General features: G+C 35.0%; 1 protein-coding gene across 6 annotated transcripts in view; it reads right to left on the bottom strand.

The window, feature by feature from the left end:
- Window positions 1-22,828, bottom strand: part of HDAC9 (histone deacetylase 9) — an 809,523-nt gene that overhangs the window by 364,283 nt on the left and 422,412 nt on the right. The gene's annotated exons all lie outside the window — the stretch shown is intronic.

The raw sequence follows: 22,828 nt of genomic DNA, 5'->3' as shown, positions 1-22,828 counted from the left end.
AAATATCATCTACTAAGAAAGATTGCCTACTGTATGCATTTTGTCTCTGTTCACTTTTAATGCTAAATTAGGAATATTCTTTATACTGATAATTTAGACAAAAATTCAGCACCACATATGGTGGCATACAGAAGTTCTTCATTCTCATTGGAAACGATCATAAGGATAAAAGGAAAAAGTTTCCATTGAGTAGTTGTTCATAAGGTTATTAATTAACATCATCAATTGTCAATCAAGATTAAGTACTAGATTAATAAATATGTCTTTATACTAATATATATTCGGGATATTCAACAATTCCACCTGTAGTGCATATTTAGCTCTATAATCACAGGTGAAGTTCAGGCCTCTATCACCAGCCTCAGATCCCTTCTCTGGCGTTGTCTGTTCTTCCCTGCGCTATTAGATATCTGTCAGTTTATCCACCAGCCTCTCTCTCTCCTGGATTTCTCCTGCTATCTCCCACCCACCGAGCTACCTGAAGAGCTGCCATATTCTAACACTCTGTCTCTTGGAACCAAGCACATACAATGAATCACCCATTCACTCTAGTCTGAATGTCCTTTATGAAGATTAGGTTTCAGGGAATAGTTCCTGCCCAAGTCACTTCTCTCTTTTAGTCTAGTACTGTAGTAATCTATGCCATGTGTGAACTGTTCAATCAAATAATCATTACAATTAGGAAAAGGCACTTTGGAGACTCAGTAAATTCTCTAATCTAGTTGATCTAGAGATATAGGTTACTCTAATTTTAAAAATTCATAATTAGACAAAGGCTATGTATTTTCAAAATTAGCATTTAGAATAATACAATAGATCTAACACAATTTATATATTTTTTTGGCTTGGATAATACAAATCTTTAATGTTATGAGTCAGATTTTATATATTTTGAAATTGAGGAGCAAAATTTCTAATCTAACTCTAATAACAACCTTTTAACAATAGTAATTCATATATAAAAGTTTTTTAAAAATCATTTCTTTGGGAATTTTAGCTTCTAATAACTAGCCACATTTATGGTAATATATGAATGCAATTTCCTAGAGAAATTATAATATTATTCTTTATGATTCAGAAATACTATCATAGCTATCCATCCATCCTCTTATTGAGAATATACCAATTATGTCTATTTGTTAAAAGAAAATTATTCTTTTTCAAAAAGTATATTGGTAAATATAACTCATGTTATTCAATTTACAGTGTGGTCTTCTGAAAAGTGTATTTTATAATACACTTAATATTTTATAATAACACATTGCTTTCTTCTGATTATGTAAGTCATACATGTTTGATATTTCTAGAAATGAGACAAATTGAGTATACCCTGCTAAAATGTTTCTTTTGTGCTTTGTATGTAAAAGTATTTGAAAATGAGAATCATTTTATATTTATGATTATATCCTGTTTGTTCACTTAATAAGGTATTATATAATCTTTTCCCAGGCAATTATATATTCTTTAAAATGATTCCATTTATTCTGTTTTTCACTTAGAAATCTATTATGAGTCTTTTTTCAAGCAATAATATATTGTTTAAAAAAATACACTACATGGATATACCATACATTATTTAGCCACATTTACATGTGAGTATGCAATATTTTATTTAAGCATCTGATACCATTGGGCACCGAGGTGATCTACAATGTTTTGCTTTGAAAGACAGCACAGCGGCACACATCATTGTGAATCTGTATGTGCAGTTGTGAGTACGTCCATCAGTGTAAATGGGAATTTAATTCTTAGGTTCCTCACATATGAAAGCAACAACAATCTTTTTATGATTAGAAAAAAATACCAACGGGCATACAGGGCAAAGAGTATTACAGAGTCCTGGGAAGCAGCGCAGAGCAGCACTGGAAAACAATATGGAGGTCCTGGGTAACAGGAGTGTGGTCTAGAATGGGAGGGTTGTTAGCTCTGGGTGGGCATTTTCCCTTAGTATCTGTGGATGCTTCATCTACTGAGCCAGAGCAAGCACCTCTGAATCTCAAAGGCCCATGACAGGGCACTCAATTTCCTCAATCTAAGAGCAGTACTCTATGCTGAATCTTGTTTCTTTTTCCTCCCCAGCGTTTCTCCAGAGTGCCTGGTGCTCAGCTGGTTTAGTCAGCACTCAGTGAAAGTCCATTGAATGAATGAAGGAATGAATGCACAAATTGCTAACCAATCCTGTGTTTTTTAATACTAGGACAAAGAGAGGAAGAAATAACTTTTCTTTAAATTTTTATGACATTTAAAGTACAAATTACTATTTTTAACAGATAAGATACTTTAATCAAACAACGTGATTCTGGACAGAAACAAGCTGTAATAAGTGATAAAATATTTCATCACTTTTTATAGTTAAAATGAAAACTTTCTATATAGTTGGTTCCATTGTTTAATCAAATTCAATTAAGAGCTATTAAATAACAATATTGAGAACCAAGGTTGCAAGTTCCATGAGGACCAGGAACGTGTCTAGTTATGTTTCCATTGTTCATTCAGCACTTATACAGTGCCTGCTACAGAGAATAAACCCATTAGTTATTTATTGAATGAATGAATCAATGAATTGGAAAAGGGGTATGTTAAGTGCTGCAGTAACTTCGTCAGAGAGAAAATAAAGAGCCTTTTTCTCCTAGGTATTCATGGTCTAGCAAGAATGAATAATAGACTGTGATCAATGCCCTGTGATAGGTAGAAGCAGAGCGTTGCAGCAGTAAGGCAGATTCATTGGCCTTGAGGGGAAATCCTGGGGGCTGAGTGAGATTCTGACAGGCAGAGGTGGGAGGGAATTGCAGTTCTGTACAGAGGAAACAACCCTGTCCAGGGGAAGGTGCTGGCAAGTTCAAGGAATGGAGATTAAACATGCTAGCTGCGTGGGGAAGGGATACTAAATAGAAGATAGGGCTTCAAAGATAAAATCAAGTAAAATTTAGCTAAACTAAGCAATACTAACAGAGGCTATTCAATCTGTATCTTCAAACTCCCCTTCCTGGCTTTCTTCTCAGCATGCAGACTTGCTCAGATCTTTCCCATTCAAATAAAAATAAGCCCTCCTGAGATAAGATATTAATAGCTACTATCTGCATTTATACTTTAATTCACAGTCAAGTTTTACGGTTTTTTTAAGTAGCCTTCTACTTGTCGCCACCACTTTCTAACCTCAAACCACTGCAATATGGCTCTAACTCTCACTGTTTCACTGAAATTACCTTACCACACAGCACTCAGAACACTAAATGCAGTAATTACTTTTGTGTCTATTCTCAGTACTTAGCAACTACACAGACTCATGGTGGATCTCAATAAACAGCTGTTGAATGAATAAATGCGTGCTTGCATATATCCAAGCATGAAAGGAAACTTACATTAAAAGGCTGGGTTTCAAATATTGTTGAGAAGAAAACTAGCTGAACTTCAACTTCTCTAATTTCTAAGAATTTCCTGATGATGAACGTTATGGCAAGAGATCTTATAGATCAGACATGGAATGCAAAAGGAATTTCATTTTTCTGACAAGCATCAAAAATACCATGTTTTGGAGTCAAGGAAATCCATATCCCACACAGTCTAGAATATCTTCATATGTTAACTCCTTTATATGCTTTAATTTTTCAAATATAAAATATTTTATTTACCTAGATAGAGATAAAATTTGAAAAATAATATTTTGAAAATATAGGAAAATTTTGAATTATCACTTCACTAAAAAAAAACAGATTAGGAGCATGTTTCAGTCTTCTTCAATCCAGTTTCTAAAATATTTTTTTTAACCTAAAGCCTAAAGGTTTAAAGTCTTGCTTCTGAACTAGTATTACATGCTACTTAAATAACATGCTGCTTTTGGGGGGATCTCAATTTACAGATGTATTTACATCTTTTTTTCCTAAAAGGAAAAAAAGTTCTAAAGTCTCCTCAGTTCTAAAGTCTATACTTACAAATAAAAATTCAAAATTACTCAATTCTGCTATTAATCTTCTTTCAGTAATGAACTAATTCCTCTCTATGCATGAAAAAATTTTGCCATGTAGGGGCCGGCCCGGTGGCGCAAGCGGTTAAGTGCGCGCGCTCTGCTGCGGCAGCCCGGGGTTCGCTGGTTCGGATCCCGGGCCTGCACCGACGCACTGCTTGGTAAGCCATGCTGTGGCGGCGTCCCATATAAAGTGGAGGAAGATAGGCACAGATGTTAGCCCAGGGCCGTCTTCTTCAGCAAAAAAAGAGGAGGATTGGCGGATGTTAGCTCAGGGCTGATCTCCTCACAAAAAAAAAAAAAAAAAAATTTGCCATGTATTTTACAGTTTTATTTACCTACTCTATAAGATGTATCTTTTATATAATCTTTTAAATAGAAATGTCATGAAAAGTAGTTTTATTTGTGGATGTAAACCTTTTCACAGATTTTCTACCCAGACACTTATAAGAGCTACAAGTATAAACATAGATGTGAACTGATTTCATGACAGGGTGAGGACCATTTTAGTGGGTGAGATCTGCACTGGGGCAGCCCAGTATGCGATAGGGACACATAGCAGGACAGCATGCAGTTCCTCCCAGAAAACAACCTTCAATCAGGATTGTATGGTCCAGAAAATTAATACCTATGGCCTGATAACTCCCTGGCTATCACCATAAATCTAACCCTTATTGACTTATTTGTGATCTCAGCATAAAGCTCACCTGGTTACATTCATGAGTCTGGAGTTGTTCTCCAGTCTTGACTCTGCCACTGTGTGATTTGGGTAAAGTATTATTCAATGTCTCTGTGCCTCAACTTTCTTGCCTGCAAATGTGGACAATAATATCCATTCTCCTGACTTTAAAGAGTTCAGAAGTACTGAACAGAATGATATACAGTAAATACAATAAACCATTATCTAATTTTAAGTGCCATACTTTCTTCAAATATATGACTTTCAACTTTTTGTCTCTAACGTTTATCTGAAAAATTTTAGTTCATTCCTATAAAACTATAAAATCATTCTCTAGCTTGTTATTTCATTTGTTTCCTTTGTTTTCTCTGACACACCCAGTTTATGGCCATCCAAAAGTAGTCACTCAATCTTTTTCCTACAAAATATTACCGCAAATTAAATTCTTAAAAATTATTTCATAAAGAATCTCCCTATATTTCTAAATACCTGAAGAGATGTATACTAGCTCCTATTTTGTTCTATATATTTATTTATTCATATAAGAGAAATTTATTCAGTGCCCATTATAAGCTCTCTGAAGATGCTGGGGATACAACACCAAAGCTATAGATACTATTGCCAAGGATTTCTTAGCCAAGTAGAGAATTTTACTTTTAATACAGAGATATACACACAGAGATATGTCCAGGTATATTTGAGCATAGATATTTGGCATAAAGAATGTAGCGAGTATTTAGGATGGCCTGGTGAGTGAAGGGAAGGCACCAAGTAAAGTTTAACAGAGGGTAAGTATGTATCAGCTGAACATTTAAAGATGAGTCTGAACTATTTGAGCATACACTTTAGGGAGAGCAAGACCATTTAGAAAAGCAGGTGTGAATGGCTTTTGTGAGTGTGAAATAGTTGCTACTGCTAGGCCAAAGGGGTATGAGGTGGGAAAGTGGGGAAAGGTAAGAGAGAAGGGTAGAGAGGAAAGGTGGGAGGAGAGTTTGTGCATGCCCTGGAAGGACTAGAGCCTTGCACATAACAGAAAGGGTATTAAATGATTCTTAAGTAGGAGGGTAGGAAGACTAGACTTTAATTTTAAAAAGACAGAGGGTTGACTGGACAGGGGTTTGAGAATGGTCAAAAACTGGAATGGAGATTGAACTAAATGGGTATTGAACTACAACAGACAGTATGCTGAGAAAGAGGAGGTTTAAGAGCAAGTAACGATGGAAGTTAACATCTGATGAGATGAAGGAGAACCAGTAGCCCAGTGTGCCTCCCAGATTTATGGATTAGGTGACTATGTAGAAAGTGGTTCCATTAGTCTCTTTAGGGAATCACATTGTTCAACCTAGTTTTAGTGGCTTTTTGGTCAATCTTGTCATGTACATATATATATATATATATTTTTTTTTTTTTTTCCTGTGAGGAAGATCAGCCCTGAGCTAACATCTGATGCCAATCCTCCCCTTTTTTTGCTGAGAAAGATTGGCCCCGGGGCTAACATCCGCACCCATCTTCCTCTACTTTATATGGGACGCCGTCACAGCATGGCTTGACAAGTGGTGCGTCGGTGTGCGCCCGGGATGCGAACCTGCTAAACCTGGGACACTGAAGCAGAGCGCACGCACTTAACTGCTACACCACTGGGCCGTCCCCTACATATATTTTTTTTAACATTTACTTACTGCTACTTAGAACTGTTATCTGCTTCAATATAATTTCAACTCTAGGTGTAACCACTAGTCTATTTGGCCCTTCAAAACCCCTCAGATACATCCAGTTGCCATGTATCAACAGGACTAATGACAAAGGGTCAGCGCTGACTTCTGGTCAATAGGAGTTTGTCCTCCATCCAGCTCAAATCCCACCTTGTTTCCTGTGCTTCTTTCCCTGTTTCAAAATTTCCAAGACATTTGAGCAGGTCTTGTTATTATTTATTTTCCTTTGCAAGTTTTGATTTTGTAAACTTTATGGTTTTGGAATGTTCTTGGTAATTCACTTCTGTCTTAATGAAATCCACAGCTTAACTTTATTATCTTTATCATAAATTTTCTTTATAATACATATTTATAAGGAAACACTATTATCTATTTCAGACTGATGTAAAAGGCAATATTTTGCCTCTGGATTTATTAAGGTCACCCCAGAACCCTTCTCTAGACAGACCTTCAGTTAAACACCTTCTATTTAGCCAACTTCCTCTGGATGGTTGTCTGGATAAATAAACCTCAAACAAACGTCCAATAAAATGGTAAAGATGTTGTAAGTCAAAGTATGCTGTAGAAAATATCAGCCTAATAAAAATTCTAAGTAGTCGTGGTAGGCAGAATAACGCCCCCTGCCAAAAAGGTCTATGTCCTATTCCCCAGAACTTCTGTGTGTGACTATTACTCTAGCTGGTAAAAAGGGAATTCAGGTTGTAGATGGATTTAAGGTTGCTAATCAGCTATCTTAAAGATGAGATTATCCCGGATTATCCAGGTGGGCCCAATATAATCACAAGGGTCCTTTAAAAATATGGAAGAGGGAGGCAGAAGAGTGAGTGTCAGAGTGACGCAGTGTGAGAAAGACTCAATTAGTCATTGCTGGCTTTGACTTGTGGCAAGGCGGCCACAAGCCAGAGAATGCAGGCAGCCCCCGGAAGCTGGAAAAGGCAAGGAGATGCAATAGCCCCTAGAGCCTCCAGAAAGGAACATAGCTCTGCTGACACCTCAGTTTTAGCCCAGTGAGACCAATTTTGGACTTCTGACCTCCATTACAGTAAAGTCATATATATGTGTTGTTTTAAGCAAGTTAGTTTGTGGTAATTTATTACAGGAGCCATAGGAAGCCAAAACAGCAGTCTAATGAATTCCAAGGTTGGCACTGCTTTGGAAGTCTGAATATTCTGAAATACTGGTTCTGACTAGATGAGGTTTTACTGTGCTATACTGTTATTGTATTATTTTTAGGTAAGGAAGTAGGATATTAAAGAAAACTATTAATGATATATGCCCATCACTTAGCAAAAATATCAAGAAAATAATTTACTTTAATATTTACCACTTTATCAGATTTGATGTTCTATAAAAGGTAAAGATTTTATTAATATATTTACTTATTTGTAAAATGATCCAAAGAAGAAAAGAAAGACAAAAATACAGCTTTTTTCTTTTCAATTTTTCTGTTAAAATTCCATAAGGGTGTAAGTTAAGGATCATTTATTTTAACCCTAAAATGCTAAGAGTACTTTGTATATATTAAATAGCCATGATAAGCAAGCAATTTCCAGAACTCATTTAAGTGGGAACATTTTACTTTTTTTTTTTTCAGATTCATTTGAGATATTAAACTATTAAGCCAAATAACAACTGTATGATAAGGCCCATTTCTAAGAACACTTTCCCTTATTAGTGCAATGTAAGTAAACGGAGGAGGGGGGGGGAAGTTTAAACCTCCAATTAGCCACTTTCAAAATGTAGACAATTACAATATTTTTGCTTTTATATATGATCTTTATGGTATGAGATACGATTCCTGTCTCCTACAACTTAATCAGCTAAATATAAAATGTAAACTTCCATCTGGTAAATTAATTTAACAGGCATAACTGTGCCCCACCATAACTCAAGAAGACACTGAGGAAAACCATTGAAATGTTATTTCCTTTTCTTTAGAAGAGAATTATGTACAATTTCAGCATGCTTTGCATTTCTAAAAGTTAAAGTCAACAGGGAGGTATCACTATCCTTTACATGAGGTTCCCATGAGAAAATCAACAGCAAAGTACAGAGCTTGTGCTGTTCTTCATGAGACACTCCATAATACTGCCTTGGCTTTAACCAGAACATATTATTTGGCAGCTAAAACCTTTAATTAGAGTTGTGGTTTGAACAGATTTTCACTGAATTTATGTTGTATAGGGGCTCAAAGAATAACACCATTTTTCTAACCAGTTTATTCTATTTCAGGTGGTTTAAATGTGGTACTTGAGCTAGGGGTGGAAAAAAAGAGAATGTTGCTCTGATTCTCATTTTATTGGCTTTAATTATGAGTGAACATTTCTGAACGAGTGCTAACAGAAGTAAGACAAGAACAGGAGAAGAATGAGACCTTCCTTTTAACAAATATTTACTGAACACTTGCTCTGTGCAAGGTAAGTTGTATACTAGGAATTATGAAGGAAAAAATACAACTAAAAAGATGATTCCTACTTTAAAACAAAGAAAGCTAGTAGGGGAAAAGGTCTTAACCTAGTAACGGACTGGACAAGAGGAGAGAAAAGATAACGGTGCCAAAGTGGAATCCAATGGTCAAACCTGCATAATGGGGGGAGAGGTATTAGCAGAATGGAGGTAATCAGGAGGAGGAGCAAGTCTTGAGGTGGAAGATGGGAGGGTCAACTTTTAAACCTGGTAAATTAAGATAATCGCAGGACATCTTGGAAATATCAGCCTGGAGTCTATAAAAGGGTTGAGAATTAGAGATGTGGATTTAGACCCCAAATGAAAGAACTTAAAGGAAAAACACGAAGATGGCCCTGATCAGTCTGTTCATTGTATGAATGAGGAAGCTGGGTTAAATCCTACCACCAGAGATACCTACTGATTATAATGAATAAGAACTAGAATTAAAGACTTGAAGATGGTGATTATAATTAAAACATGGGAAAATTAAAACGATGGAACAACATGCAGAGAAGAGACAAATGAACTTTAGAAATTCCACGTTTCATGGGCTGCAGATATAAAGGATGCAGTAACGGAAATAGAGAGGAAAAGCAGATGAAGGGAAGTGCAGCACATAAAGTTAAAATTTAAAGAAGGAAGAGTTGGTCAGTGGGGTCAAAAGCCAGAAAAGATAAAGAAAAAGGAAACCTCAGAGAAATTCATTGATTTGGGGATTTGTACGTCATTGGTGTCCTTTGAGAATACTGATATAGAAAAGAAAAAGTTGCTGAATCAGATGGTACACATTTCTATAACATCATAACCTAGCAGAATAACAAATAGAATAGATGCCCAATAAATGTTATTCTGAAATCAATCATATAGATAATGATGGAATAGGCTCAAATTTTAAAAACAAAAGGAAGATGGAAAAAACTAGAACAATTTAAATAAATTTTTCTTTTTAATTCATTTTTTTTTTAGGAGAGGGACAGATTTTGAGTGTTGAAAACATTACAGAAGGAGCTTGTTAATTGGAAGACTTAGAAGATGCTTGCATGGGGGGATAACTGAGCAAAATCTCTTAGAAACAGATGCTGCGCTCCTTGAAAGCAAAGATGGTCTCTTAATCAGCTCTATGTGCTTAGAGTGACTACAATTTCTGGACCAGAGTTTTGCTCTCATTTCCCTCTTCTCCCATCTTATTCAGCAAAATTGAAAGGGGCAACTTTGAAAACTACCTCTTTCTCTGGAACAGCTTAAATTAGAAGATTGCTAATGAAACTCTGAGAAGAAAGACAAAACTTAAGAACCGATCTTCCCGGTATTTTTCATCCTTTGCAATCTTCATTCTGTGAAGTACCAGAAAGGCAAACTATACTCAGAGGACGATGTCTCCCTTGATCACCCTTCTCAATCTATGAATTCCTATTCAACCCGTACTTACCTTTAATTTTCTTCCAATTATAAATTAAGCATATCCAACTTTTTAGACTATACCTTTTAATATTGCTTCTACCAACAAGTTTCAAAAAAATTTCCATCTAATCAACCTAAAGTTTCAACCTTTAAAACATACCGAGATTTTTTTAAAACTCAAAAGTTCACTGTAAACATAAAATTCTTGATTTTTGTCTTTTACATTCTCCTCTTAGAATCTGCACCTTAAGAGAGAGAAGAGACCCACTAGTCATGGTCTTTCCTCATGTGGCAGCACCTCCATTTCCTTCTCTGATGAAATATTTTCCTGTGCTCTCATGTCATTTGTCTCTAGGATTTATGCAGTACCACCTCTGGATTATATGATTTACTTATTTTTAAACAAGTGAAAGGTATTATGATGTTTCCCATACCAATGCTTGAAATATCCAAAATTTCATTTCTCTTCCTACCTTCTGCAGCACAGAGGTCTGCATCACTGGATTCTCCAGCTCCTTACCTTCTTTCCTACCCTGGAGTCCTCTCTGAGATTTCTCACTTCTTTAATTCTCTAAACATTCATATTCATGTCCTCCCTCCCTCCCTCCCTGCCTCTCTCTCTCTCACACACACACATACACACACACACACACACACACACCCCTTTCTCTTCTAAAGGGCTCAAAAACTCCCAAACCTTTTTAAGTTTTCTACGTAAGTTACTCTTAGAAAACTCCACTTCTGAACTTCAGTCAGTTTATCTTTAATTTTGTTTTGTATGTCTTATTCCCATCTTTCATCAGTCTAATCAAAACACAATTCATTAACTTTCTTCTCAAGCCGGAAGGAATTACTTTCTGCAACAACTTTACATCAATTGATTTTATCATTCTTTCCATCTCTAGTGAAATCTACAGTGCTATGCTAATACCCACATGGTATGGTGTCAGAAAGACTGGAATTAGAATTCCACCCCTGTTGTTTACTAGCTGTGTGAACTTGGATACATTTACAAGCCCTCTGAATGTTAATTTTGACAAAAGCTAGTTAGCTAAACTCTCTGCTTTCCATTCTCTTCTTTTATTCAGATCAGCACACAATAATGAAGAGACATCTCTCTAAAGCTTTTACTGTTTCATGTTAATCTCACACATAAAAAAGTACTGCACTGATCTCTTTACTCCTCTTCTTACACTAGGTTTCAAGAGAGAGTGAATTCCTGCAAACCGCGTCTCACACGTGCTTCCGTGATCTGGCACTACCCTATCTAGCAAAAGTTTCTCTCATTGCTGCCTGAAGTAAGTCCTCCACCTTAAGATGCTCACTCTTCATCACCTTGCCTTTTTTGCTTCTCCCTAACTCTCCACCTACCATTGCTCAGAAAATACTATGAACCCATTCTCTCCCTAAGACTTCCCTCAACGCTCAAGCCTTCACTCTTTGCTTATAAAGCTCTGAAGAACTTTTAAAGCATTATCATCTTAATCATATAATATTCTATATCCATATCAAATCTTTTGGGGAATAAAGTGGGTAATGATTAAAAAAACAATCAAATGAATACCTGAACAGATATGCCTCTATTTGTACTTATTGTATGCATTTTCACAAATAGACTAGTTATCTTGAAGGCAGAAAATTTGTTTACTATATCATCTGAATCAAAAATAGCATAATACTGAGCCATAACAGGAACAGAGAAAACAGTTCTGGAGTTTAAGTATAAATTTTATACTTTTGCAAATTATAAAATCTTTGAATTCTGGCATTTATCCTTAGGAATATTTCACTATTAACATTTGTCCACTCAAGAAATGTCATACATGTCCAATATTTCAGTTTTTTTCCCTGTTCCTGGTAAAACTGCAATGGCAATCTTGTAATTTAGTTATTTATGCTATGCCACCTTTAAAGGAATTCGAAGATGCTCTCAAGAAATGGCATAAATTAAACTGGCAAATTTTTAAAAAATAAAGTGACCCAGGATAGGTTAGAGTCCAGGGATATAGACATCTTTTCATTCACTGTAGTTAGGTTTGAAAAGTGAAATAATTTTTACAGAGAGAGTTTAAAACAGAAAATACACTGCTAGAAATCTATTCTATAGAAGTAATAAGCAATTTGCCCAAAGATGAAATTTATAATGTATACTGCAAAATTATTTTAAATACCCGACACAAGAAACACTTTAAATGTCCAACATTAGAGGACTAGAAATAAATTATAGTATAGATGTATAATAAATTATTATTTACCCATTAAAATAACATTGGATATTCATATTGGATATTAAAAACATCAAAAAGTGAATGTAATATTTATGGTGCCAACATAGAAATTACAGGTGTTTCTATTTCACTGATTTATATAATTTTTCTGCAATTAATGTGGATTCCTTTTTAATAAAAAAAACACAGTAAAATCTGTGTTATAATAAGCCAATATGCGAGTACGGAAAATCTCTGTGTAGGCTAAGGATAGCTACTTCAACTGAGCAAACTGAATAGCTTAGTTTCTGACAGTCAGAGCAAAGGAAAAATATAAAGAAATGTATAGTTGCAGTAAGTAAGCATATTAATTCTTCAAGACAAACATTATTCTAGTAATAAATCCAAAGGGAAATTATTTTACATGTATGTATATGTAATGGTAATGAAAAACATAATGAATGTACCCTTAAGAAATAGTTTCTAAAAGCTGGAGAAATATTCTTCATATTTTTTTCTTATAACTACATTATAAACAAACAACAATAAATTTAAAAAGTATAATAGCTTCTATATGGAATATTTAAACACATATAAAGTATGTATATTAGTTTTTATGTATCTACAAGCTTATCTATTCCCCTAAAGAAATCTAGTAGATTTGGAAAATAATATTTTCTTGTATAGTGACTGCAAAGTACCATATTTTGGCATTAATTTTACATTTGAGTTTCTCAGAATTCTGTCATTGATCAATAAATTAGCTCTTATATTGATTGTGGCAAACATATTTGGAAGGTCCAACTTAAAATGATGATATTTTACTTCCAGAATAGTTTATTTTAAAAAAATGTTTATGTATTTAGATGCGGAAAGAATATATCAATTTGTGGTTTAAATAATTTGTTTTCAATGGAAAATGTCTGTAGTAGTTCACCTTATGAAGAATAATCCAAACTCATGGTATTTCTAAAATTTCTGAACATTATTCATCATTAGACTGAAGTTAAATTACAAATAGTACAATCCTAATTGTTATAATTCACTACTTTTATTAGGATGGATCAACATGGTGCTTTAAATTTAGCAAAATTGCCTTTTTCAATGATACTAGACACCACTTATTTACGTACAAAACATAGGGATTGAAAGACCAGTTTCTGAAATAAAACTCCCTGTCTTCAGATCTGGCATTGCAGTTACTGCTCATACAAATAAAACGATAACTGAGGAAAATTACTAACCTCTCTGTGACTGTTCCCTTGTCTATAAAATTGGTGAGCAATATTAAGATGTATTTCAAGGGTATTTGTATGAAGTCAATAAGATATATAGAGAAGATGCTTAAAATGGTATCTAGCACATAGTAACCAACGTTATCTATTACTACCACATAAATCTAACTAGTTATTAACATTAATTTTCTTCAAAATTATTATTTAATAAACATATTTAAAAATATATATTTAAATATTATTCCTGCCAGTAGTAACCTCAAAATCCACAGATTACCTATTTATTTCTGACCAACTATCACAGCAAAGTAATTTGCTGCTCTCCTGTTTATCAGTATTTTACTGCAGGGCAACACAGCATCTGAAGTAGATTAACACCATCATCATGTAATTAATCACTATGCTCTTCTTAATATTACATTCCTTATTCCCAAAACATGATTTATAGCACAAAGTTATCAGTGCATTTCGCTGGCAAATATTCATTTCATAAATCTTCCATGATCATCTTCCATATATGTTTCACAAAATGTGGGAGGTGTATGAATCTATTGTGTTGTAATCGGCATTTTAAAATAAAGTAAACAGAATATAATAGGAAAGAAATGATTATACATGATAAAAGTATTGTGAATTTTTATTTGCTTTTCAGATGTGTGTTTGTTCCACGTTATATAGTAGTTGGTCATAGCCAAAAAAATTTGAAAGACACTGATATATTACATAAAAATACTGTGAGCTCCATTGTTGACTCCACAAAAATAAAACACAAATCCTACACTGAGTAAATCTCATTATTATAAAGGGGCAGTGTTTACATGGGAATAACACAGATAGCAAGGGCAAATTAAGGGAGCTGAATTGTAAAAAATTTCAACATCACTGCTTCAGAGCAGGGAAGGTAGTGGATTTGAAAAAGCTTCCTATAAACTGTAGTGCTTAAGATGGCTTTTGATAAATGAGTAGGCAAGTCAGATCTGAAGAAGCCACCATGGAAAAGCCCAGGGCATGTGTGAAAAATCCACACAAAACTTTGAACAAGAGAATTAATGGGATCAGAGCTGCCGTTTAGAAAGATGAATGCTAGTCAGAGTTTCATTCTCAGCCCAGGTCATCTGAGAGCTACTGTAAACTCCAGACTTCCCAGGGTGGGCAAATGAGGCATGCTCCCTATCACTCCCCCCAGTATAATTTATCTCTCTGTGAGTGTGACTGATTCAGGGTTGGTACATGACCCAGGCCGTTCAAATACATTAGTCCAGGAATTGATCAGAACTACTGAGGGGAAAATGCTTGTTTTTGCCATTCTCGTTAAGCAGGTAAGCCTAGGGCTATACTGGGTTATCCTCGTCACCATTTGGAGACGGCATTACTGTATATCAAGTCCAGCAGAACCAGGATAGGAACTCATACTTCTAATAACAACATGTGAACACATTGAACTAATATCCTCTAAGCACCTGGACACTAAAAAAATTCAGTTAAATGAACACCTCCAAACCTCCTCACTGTTTTTTTTTAAAACTAAGCTAATTTATTGGTATTGGTTTCTTGCTACCTAAAAATAAAGAGTCCTGAAAAACATAATTCTACTCAGATATCATATCTTGTTTGGGTGATGTGATTTAGAATGCTTCTAAGGCTATGTCCAAACTCAGAGGGAAGAGTTTGCTGTGACTGATTAGTGATGTCTGCCTTGGGCACCGAAGGGATCTTGTAGCGACACTCAGTCTATCTCTTTGCTTGCCTAGGTCTATATCTGTGCTGTCCTATATGATAGTCACTAGCTAGCTACATGGGGATATTTAAATTCAAATTTAAATTAATTAAAATTTGTTAACAAAAATTTATATCCTCAGGCACACTAGCCACATTTTGTGTTCAATTTCAAGTGGCTACACTGCCTAGTGGCTACTGAATTGGACAGTGCAGATATAGAAGTTTTCCATCATTACAGGATATTCTATCGGTCAGTACCAGTCTATAGTATTTTCAAAGAACCACATATGTATAGCTGTAGCAGGCTAATAAATTCTTTCTGAGAATTTCTTCTGTTACTTATTTTAAAATATACTTAATAAAATTAAAATAGATAATTCCAATTAAGCTGAAAGCTTATAACTAAAAAAATTAATACATCAATGTCTTCTCTTATCCAGATTCTTCAAGTGATTTGCATCTTTGCTTTCACTCGAGAATGTTTATAATCTGGAAATGTGAAATAGTAGTTCCCCAAGAAGTAAGGTGGTTCAAATGCTAAATTAAATTAACTTTCCATCCACCTTTCAGGAACCTACTGCATGTGCCTCACTACGAGGACTGTGAGCTCCTTAATAGGAAAACTCCTTTTTTATTCATGGTGATTTCTTTAATACCCACTAATAGGCCCAGCATAAAGTGTGGTTTGTCAGGTAAGGAATGAAGATGTTACAAACACTCCCTTCAAGGACATTTTTACCATCCAGTTGGGAAGAACAAGATGAAAACAATAGTATGAAATATGATATCTAATAATTGACATATGATTGCCAGATTCTATAGCAAAAATTACAGTGATATGGGAATATAGATAAGGAAAATGTCAGAAAGGGGGTTTTATGAAAAATGACTTTTGAATTTATCTTGTATATGGATAGGTGATAAAGAATGGAGGAATTAGTATAAATGTTAAAATAAAAATAAAATTAAGAAGCTCAAAAGCAAATAGTTTTACAAAAGAGGAGATTGGTAGACAGAAATAAAGATAACTCTGGGTAGGTAAATTAAGGTCACTTAATGAAAAATCTAGCATGCCAGGATTAACTGATATTATGTGCTGCCTGAATACTAAGCAAGTTTTTTAGCAAGCAGGTAATGGTTTCCCCCAGATTTCTTTGCCATAAAGGCTTTCATTTCAAAGTAACACAGTGGGTGGTTGAAAGTTTAAAGAAAACATAATCACAAATATCTCATTATTTATTTTGTCATCTTTTAATTTATTTCATTAGATATGTCTAGACATATGAAAGTGTATCTATTTATTAGGAACATTCCTCCAGTGTTTCAAGTTATATAATTGTGAATATTACAAATTAGGAGTCATTTTTCAATCATTTTCAATCATGATTATACAACAGATGGCCAAATGCTTTCAAAGTCTTAATTATTATTTTTTGCCAATTTCTCTTTCCAATCTTATCTAAAATGTCCTGCCTGTTTCTAATTGAGTATTTTATGGGGAGTGAAAAATATGTCATTAGACTTTGCTATAGTTAATTATAATGAATTTGAGATACAGTTCTGCAAAAGCACCGTCATTTATTTCTTATTATATGTTCTTCAATCATTAACATTTTCTTATCTTATTCTTCATGAAACACGATGATATATTTCCTTTTTAGACTTATACACAATCTTAGGAATCATTTGGTCCAAATCTTTCATTCAGCTCAGAAATCTGAGATCCAAAATTATGAAGTGCTACGTTCAAGGTCATATATTAGTGACAAGGTTAAGACCACAATTCTAGACTCTTTTCGCCATTCTAATTCTTTTACAATTACACCATGTGGCTACTACTAATAATTCCTACCACTAATACCACACCATTATTCACAGTCACTCTTATTGGTAATATGTACTGAGACTTTGCCATGTGTCAGGCACTGTGCTAGGCACTTTCATGTAATATCTTTATGGTTTACAATCATCCTGCAAGGCAAATATTTCCCATACTTGATACTCGAAGAAACTGAGGCTCAGAGAAGTCCTATAACTTGCCCATGGTCACAGAGCTCTAAGTGGTAGCACCATGATGGAATTCTCAGCCAGATCTAAATCTAAACCATGAAATTATTCTCCACGCTTTGTCTTTTCAGGCTATATTAACTTTTTCAGACTAGTTTCCCTCACAAGCAACTAATTTGAGTTAGATTTTCAAAGTTCTTACAAGGTTGATTAATTATCACACAATTCTCAATTGACACTTGCTCTTAGCTCCAACTAGTTATCACACATATTGCATATACAATCTGTGACACCAGCTTCTCATTTTTGAATTGTGAAATTTAAACCATTTTGTTCCTTGATTCTATCCCTAACCCAACTTCTGAATCAAAAAGTCTCAGGAATATTAATTTCTATTATGCTTTTTGATTTTTAAATGAAAAATTACATATTATAAATTTGTATTCTTTCTCTATCACAAGGAATATTACTATTCTAAATCATTTAATTCTTGGGTAAATACTACAGTAATTTATCACTTGTAACATGCACAATTACTTTGTACACCACTAAGAAAAAAATGCAAAAACAAAAAAACATTGCTAGTTAAATTATGAAATATCATCCATTAGATCCATTCAGATTTCAGATATGTTTGTTTAAAAAATGAGCATCTTAGAATCAATGAAATACAGCAGTTTAAAATGGCCAACTTTTCATAATCTATATGGTTAAATCTATCAGACAGCCTTCTTTTAAAAAGTAAATTATCTATGTAAAAAATTAAATACTATTTTAAAAAGGAGCTGAATTTTCTAATTTTTAGAGGGCCAAAGATTGGTTTGTTTTCTTACCTTATTAAATTTCTAGTGTTTGATATTATGAGAAAAGTAAGAAAAACACAGAAAAAAAAAAAACTCCTTATAGTTCCCATCTTGCTTACACAGTAATTTTACTCTGTTCCAACTCAATATTTCATCACACTTATTTTCAAAGTAGCAAAAATCAATGGAGTGTTGATTTCCATTAAGGAGAAGAGAGAGATGACATATAGATGAGGGCATAGAATAAAATACCTTAGAATGAATCACTAGGGAAAGATGTTAGCACAAACTATTACATTCCTTCCAAAACGTGATTTAAAATTATTTCAGTCTATTCTATCTCTGTCACAGTTTTTAGCACATGGATTTGTTAGTCATGGCCAAGCTGAGCAGAAAGAGAGTCAATCACTGATGTTAATCTTTTAAAAAAATCTATTATAATTAAGTGGTAGACATTATATTGCTTAAATATGAATCTGTCACATTGAAAAGTTGTGTTTTTAAAATTTTAAACAAATATTTTATAGGTTTAGGAGTCAGTGGCAGACTTCTAGTATTAGCTCCAACATGCAAAGAGCTTGGAAATCTTCACTTGCATCTTCACCACAAGAAAAAAACTGAGTGAATTAAAAATCAAAGTGATTTTCTTCGACCCATCAGAGAATTGAGGTCTCAGAGCAAACTGATACCCCAAAACCTGGAAAGAAAGGAAAACACAGAAAATCACAGCTGAGATGGGACTCCTGGGAGCAGAAGCCACTGTACCCAGTAACTGGTAGGAACACTTGCATGGTAATTTTGATGAGTTGCTGAAGGGAGGAATTGCTGAAGGCTGAGTGTGGACTAGCTTGAGAGTTAAAAACTCCAGGGGCCCAATCTCAGGGAGAACTCTACACATTCATGGGTTTTACTTACAGGAACACAACCAGGTTCTCTCAGTGAAGATCAGTGAATAGTCCCCTTCTGTATAAGTGAGGGTAGGAAGTAGGGGTGGAGGGGGGGAGAAAAGTAGCCATTTTGAAATACTCCCAGGGGAAAAGTAACAATTTAAAAATATACCCAGAGCATTCTACGTCACAAAAACCTGCCCTCCAAGGAAAAATATTTTACCAGACCTTTCTTTGACCAGGAGGGAAGGGCAATTAGCCAACCCCAGCCCCTTCTTGCCTTTCTGGCTCACTTAAAGGGAGGATAAAAAGAAGCTAAGAAATAGTTTTGGAGGTCACAGACTATAGACTTAGGCGCACTAAAAAACAGAGACTTAATCATAAGATTGTAGAACACTGCTCCTCCCCATCATCTTACCACCATATCAACAGGGTTCCAGTATAACGGTGGTTTACAACTGAGAGAGCTGCAAAAACACAGGTTCTGAAACCCAGGACAAAGGAGTTAAAAGTTTTCCTGGATTAGGATGCAACTGTGCCTGTATCCACAAGGTTAACATGAGAAACAAAGTAACCAAAGTTTCTGAGCTTGCCTTGCAGAACAGCAGGAGGACCACTAATAACAGAATAGCCTGCTGACAGCCCTCCGCCTGACTAAGCATCACGCAGGAGCACTGAGAAGCTAAAATGAACAACTGTAACCTTTGCATGTCATAGACTAAAGATCCACTGCATGCAACACATAGAACCCCCCTGAATTTGCAGAGGCAGCCCATGAAGAAATATGAAAGACAGTTGCCCCAGCATTGAGGACTATTAGAACTTCAGCCCCCAAGGCCACACGCTGCCCCTTCCCGTTTTATTCTCACAATATGTTTTGGAAAAATGATTAGAACTGCAAATGCACATAGGCTAGCTAATCTGCAACCAGTAGAAAGAATAACTTGTTAGCAGAAAATATATGTCCTCTGCCCAAACTGTTCCTTCTGTCCAGATGAGGAATGAACTGAGGTTTTCTTAAATTCCTCATGAATGTTGCATTCAGCAGAACCGCTACAGAGAGGTGCCCTATGTTCTGTGGTCATCCATCATCCGACATTTCTGAGCCCCCTCCCGGTTGGCCTTATATAAGTCATTTCCAAATCAGTTCCCTTTAAGATGGGTTTTCCTTAGGACAACAGTCCACCATCTTCCGATGTGCTGTCTTATCGCTTATTCAAGTTCCTTCTCTACTACTGCCTGCTTGGCCTTTTATCTTGCAGGGAGCAGATCGAGCCCTCACTCGGTATTAACTCTATGTATGAGGGTGTTCTCAGGCAAACCCCAAGACAACAGAGGAAGGAAAAAAAATGAGGAAACTAAAGCCTATGGCACCTACAGCTACAGCAAACATTAAATGCAGTCTAGTACCAGCCAGATTAACATAAAATCTCACACCAGATCCTAACCACTCAATTTCTATTTTGTAATATATCATGTCCAGCTTTCAACAAAAAATTGCAAAGCATGCGGAAAGGCAAGAGAAAACACAGTCTGAAGAGACAAAGCAAGCATCAGACCAGACTCAGAGATGACAAAGATTCTAGAATTATCAGACAGAGAACTTAAAATAACTATGAGTAATATGTTAAGGGCTCTAGTGGAAAAAGCTGACAACATGCAAGAACATATGGGTAAACGTAAGCGGAGATGGAAACTCTAAGAAAGACTCAAAAGGAAATGCCTGAAATCAAAAGCACAGAAATGAAGAATGCCTTTGATGTGCTCATCAGTAGAATGGACATGGCTGAGGAAAGAATCAATGATCTTGCAACACATCAATAGAAACTTCCCAAGCTGAAAGGCAAAAAGAAAAAGAATGAAAAAAAGAACAGAATACCCCAGAACTCTGGGACAATTACAAAAGATAGAACATATGAGTAATGGGAATCCCAGAATAACAAGAAAGAAAGAAAGGAGCAAAAGAATATTTGAATAGTGGCTGGAATCCATAGATACAGCAATCTCAGGGCACATGAAGCATAAATACCCAAAACTAAACACCTCAGCCTATCATATTCAAACTGCAGAAAACCAATGACAAAGAGAATATTTTCAAAGAAACCAGAGGATATTAGCAAGCAGCTTGCCTATAAAGTAACAAGGATAAGAATTACACCATATTTCTTGTCAGAAACCATGCAAACAAGAAGAGAGTACAGTGAAACGTTTAAAGTATTGCAAGAAAAAAACCCAGCAATCTAGAATTCTGTACTCAGTGAAATTATCCTTTAAACATGAAACAGAAATAAAAACTTCTCAGACAAACAAAAACTAAGGGAATTTGTTGCCAGCAGACCTGCCTTGCAAGAAATAGTAAAAGAAGTTCTTCAGCAAGAAAGAAAAAGATATAGGTCAGAATCTCAGATCTATATAAAGGAAAGAATAAACTAAGATAAAAGAAAATATTTTATTTTTCTTATTTTTAACTGGTCTAATCGATTATTCAAAATAATAATATCAAAAATGTATTGAGTAATTTTAGCTTATAGAAAAGTGAAATTAATATTATAAAGGATGGGAGGGAAGAATTGGGATACTCTGTTATAAGGAACCTTTACCCATAAAGCAGTATAGTGTCATTTGAAAGTGGATGTAGATTAGCTGTGAATGTGTAATTGAAACTCTAAGAAAACCACAAAAGAAATTTTTTAAAGAGGTACAATTGATATGCTAAGATGGTAGAGAACATGGAATCATATAAAATGCTTAATTAAAATCAGAGAAGGCAGAAAAAGGGAAAATTAAAAAAATAAAGATTAAGTACAATGATTGGAAAACAGTTACAAACATGGTAGATATTAATCTAAGTACATCAATAACAACTTTAAATGTGAATGGTCTAACACACTAATTAAAAGAGACTGTCAGAGTGGATTGAAAAAAAAAAAAGACCCAAGTATATGTTGCCTATAAGAAAACCATTTTAGAGCCAGCCCTGACGGCCTAGTGGTTCAAGTTCAGCATGCTCTGCTTCAGCGGCCAGGGTTCTGTTCCTGGGTGCGGAACCACACCACTCATCTTTCAGTAGCCATGCTGTGGCAGCGGCTCATGTAGAAGAACTAGAAGGACTTAAACTAGAATATACAACTGTGTACTGGGGCTTTGGTGAGGAAAAGAAAACATTTAAAATATAATGACCCAGATAAATTAAAAGTAAAGCAATGGAGAAAGATATACCATGCTAATGCGAAAAAATTACAAAATAAAACTACAATGAGAAACCATTATATACCTATTAGAATGGTATATAAAATCCAGAAAACCAAAACTGAAAATACCAATGCTAGTGAGTACGTGGTGCAACAGGAACTCTGATCCACTGCAGGTGGGCATGCAAAATGGTACAGCCACTTTGAAAGACAGTTTGGCAGTTTCTTACAAAACTAAACATAGTCTTACTATAAGATCCAGCTAGTACACTCCTAGGTATTCACCTAATTGAGTTGAAAACTTATACCCACAGAAAAACCTACACACGAATGTTTACAGCAGCTTTGTTCACAACTGTTAAAACGTGGAAGGAAACAAGATGTCTTTCAATAGGTAAATGGATAAACTTTGGTTCATCCATACAACACAATCGTATTCAGCAATAAAAAGAAATGAGCTTTCAAGCCACAAAAAGACATGGAGGAATCTTAAATGCATATTGCCAAGTGAAAGAAGCCAGTCTGAAAAGGCTACATACTGTATGATTCCAACTATATTACATTCTGCAGAAGGC

Source organism: Diceros bicornis, chromosome 3, assembly GCF_020826845.1.
Source record: "Diceros bicornis minor isolate mBicDic1 chromosome 3, mDicBic1.mat.cur, whole genome shotgun sequence".
NCBI lineage: Eukaryota > Metazoa > Chordata > Mammalia > Perissodactyla > Rhinocerotidae > Diceros > Diceros bicornis.
This window is presented reverse-complemented; position numbering and strand designations above follow the sequence as displayed.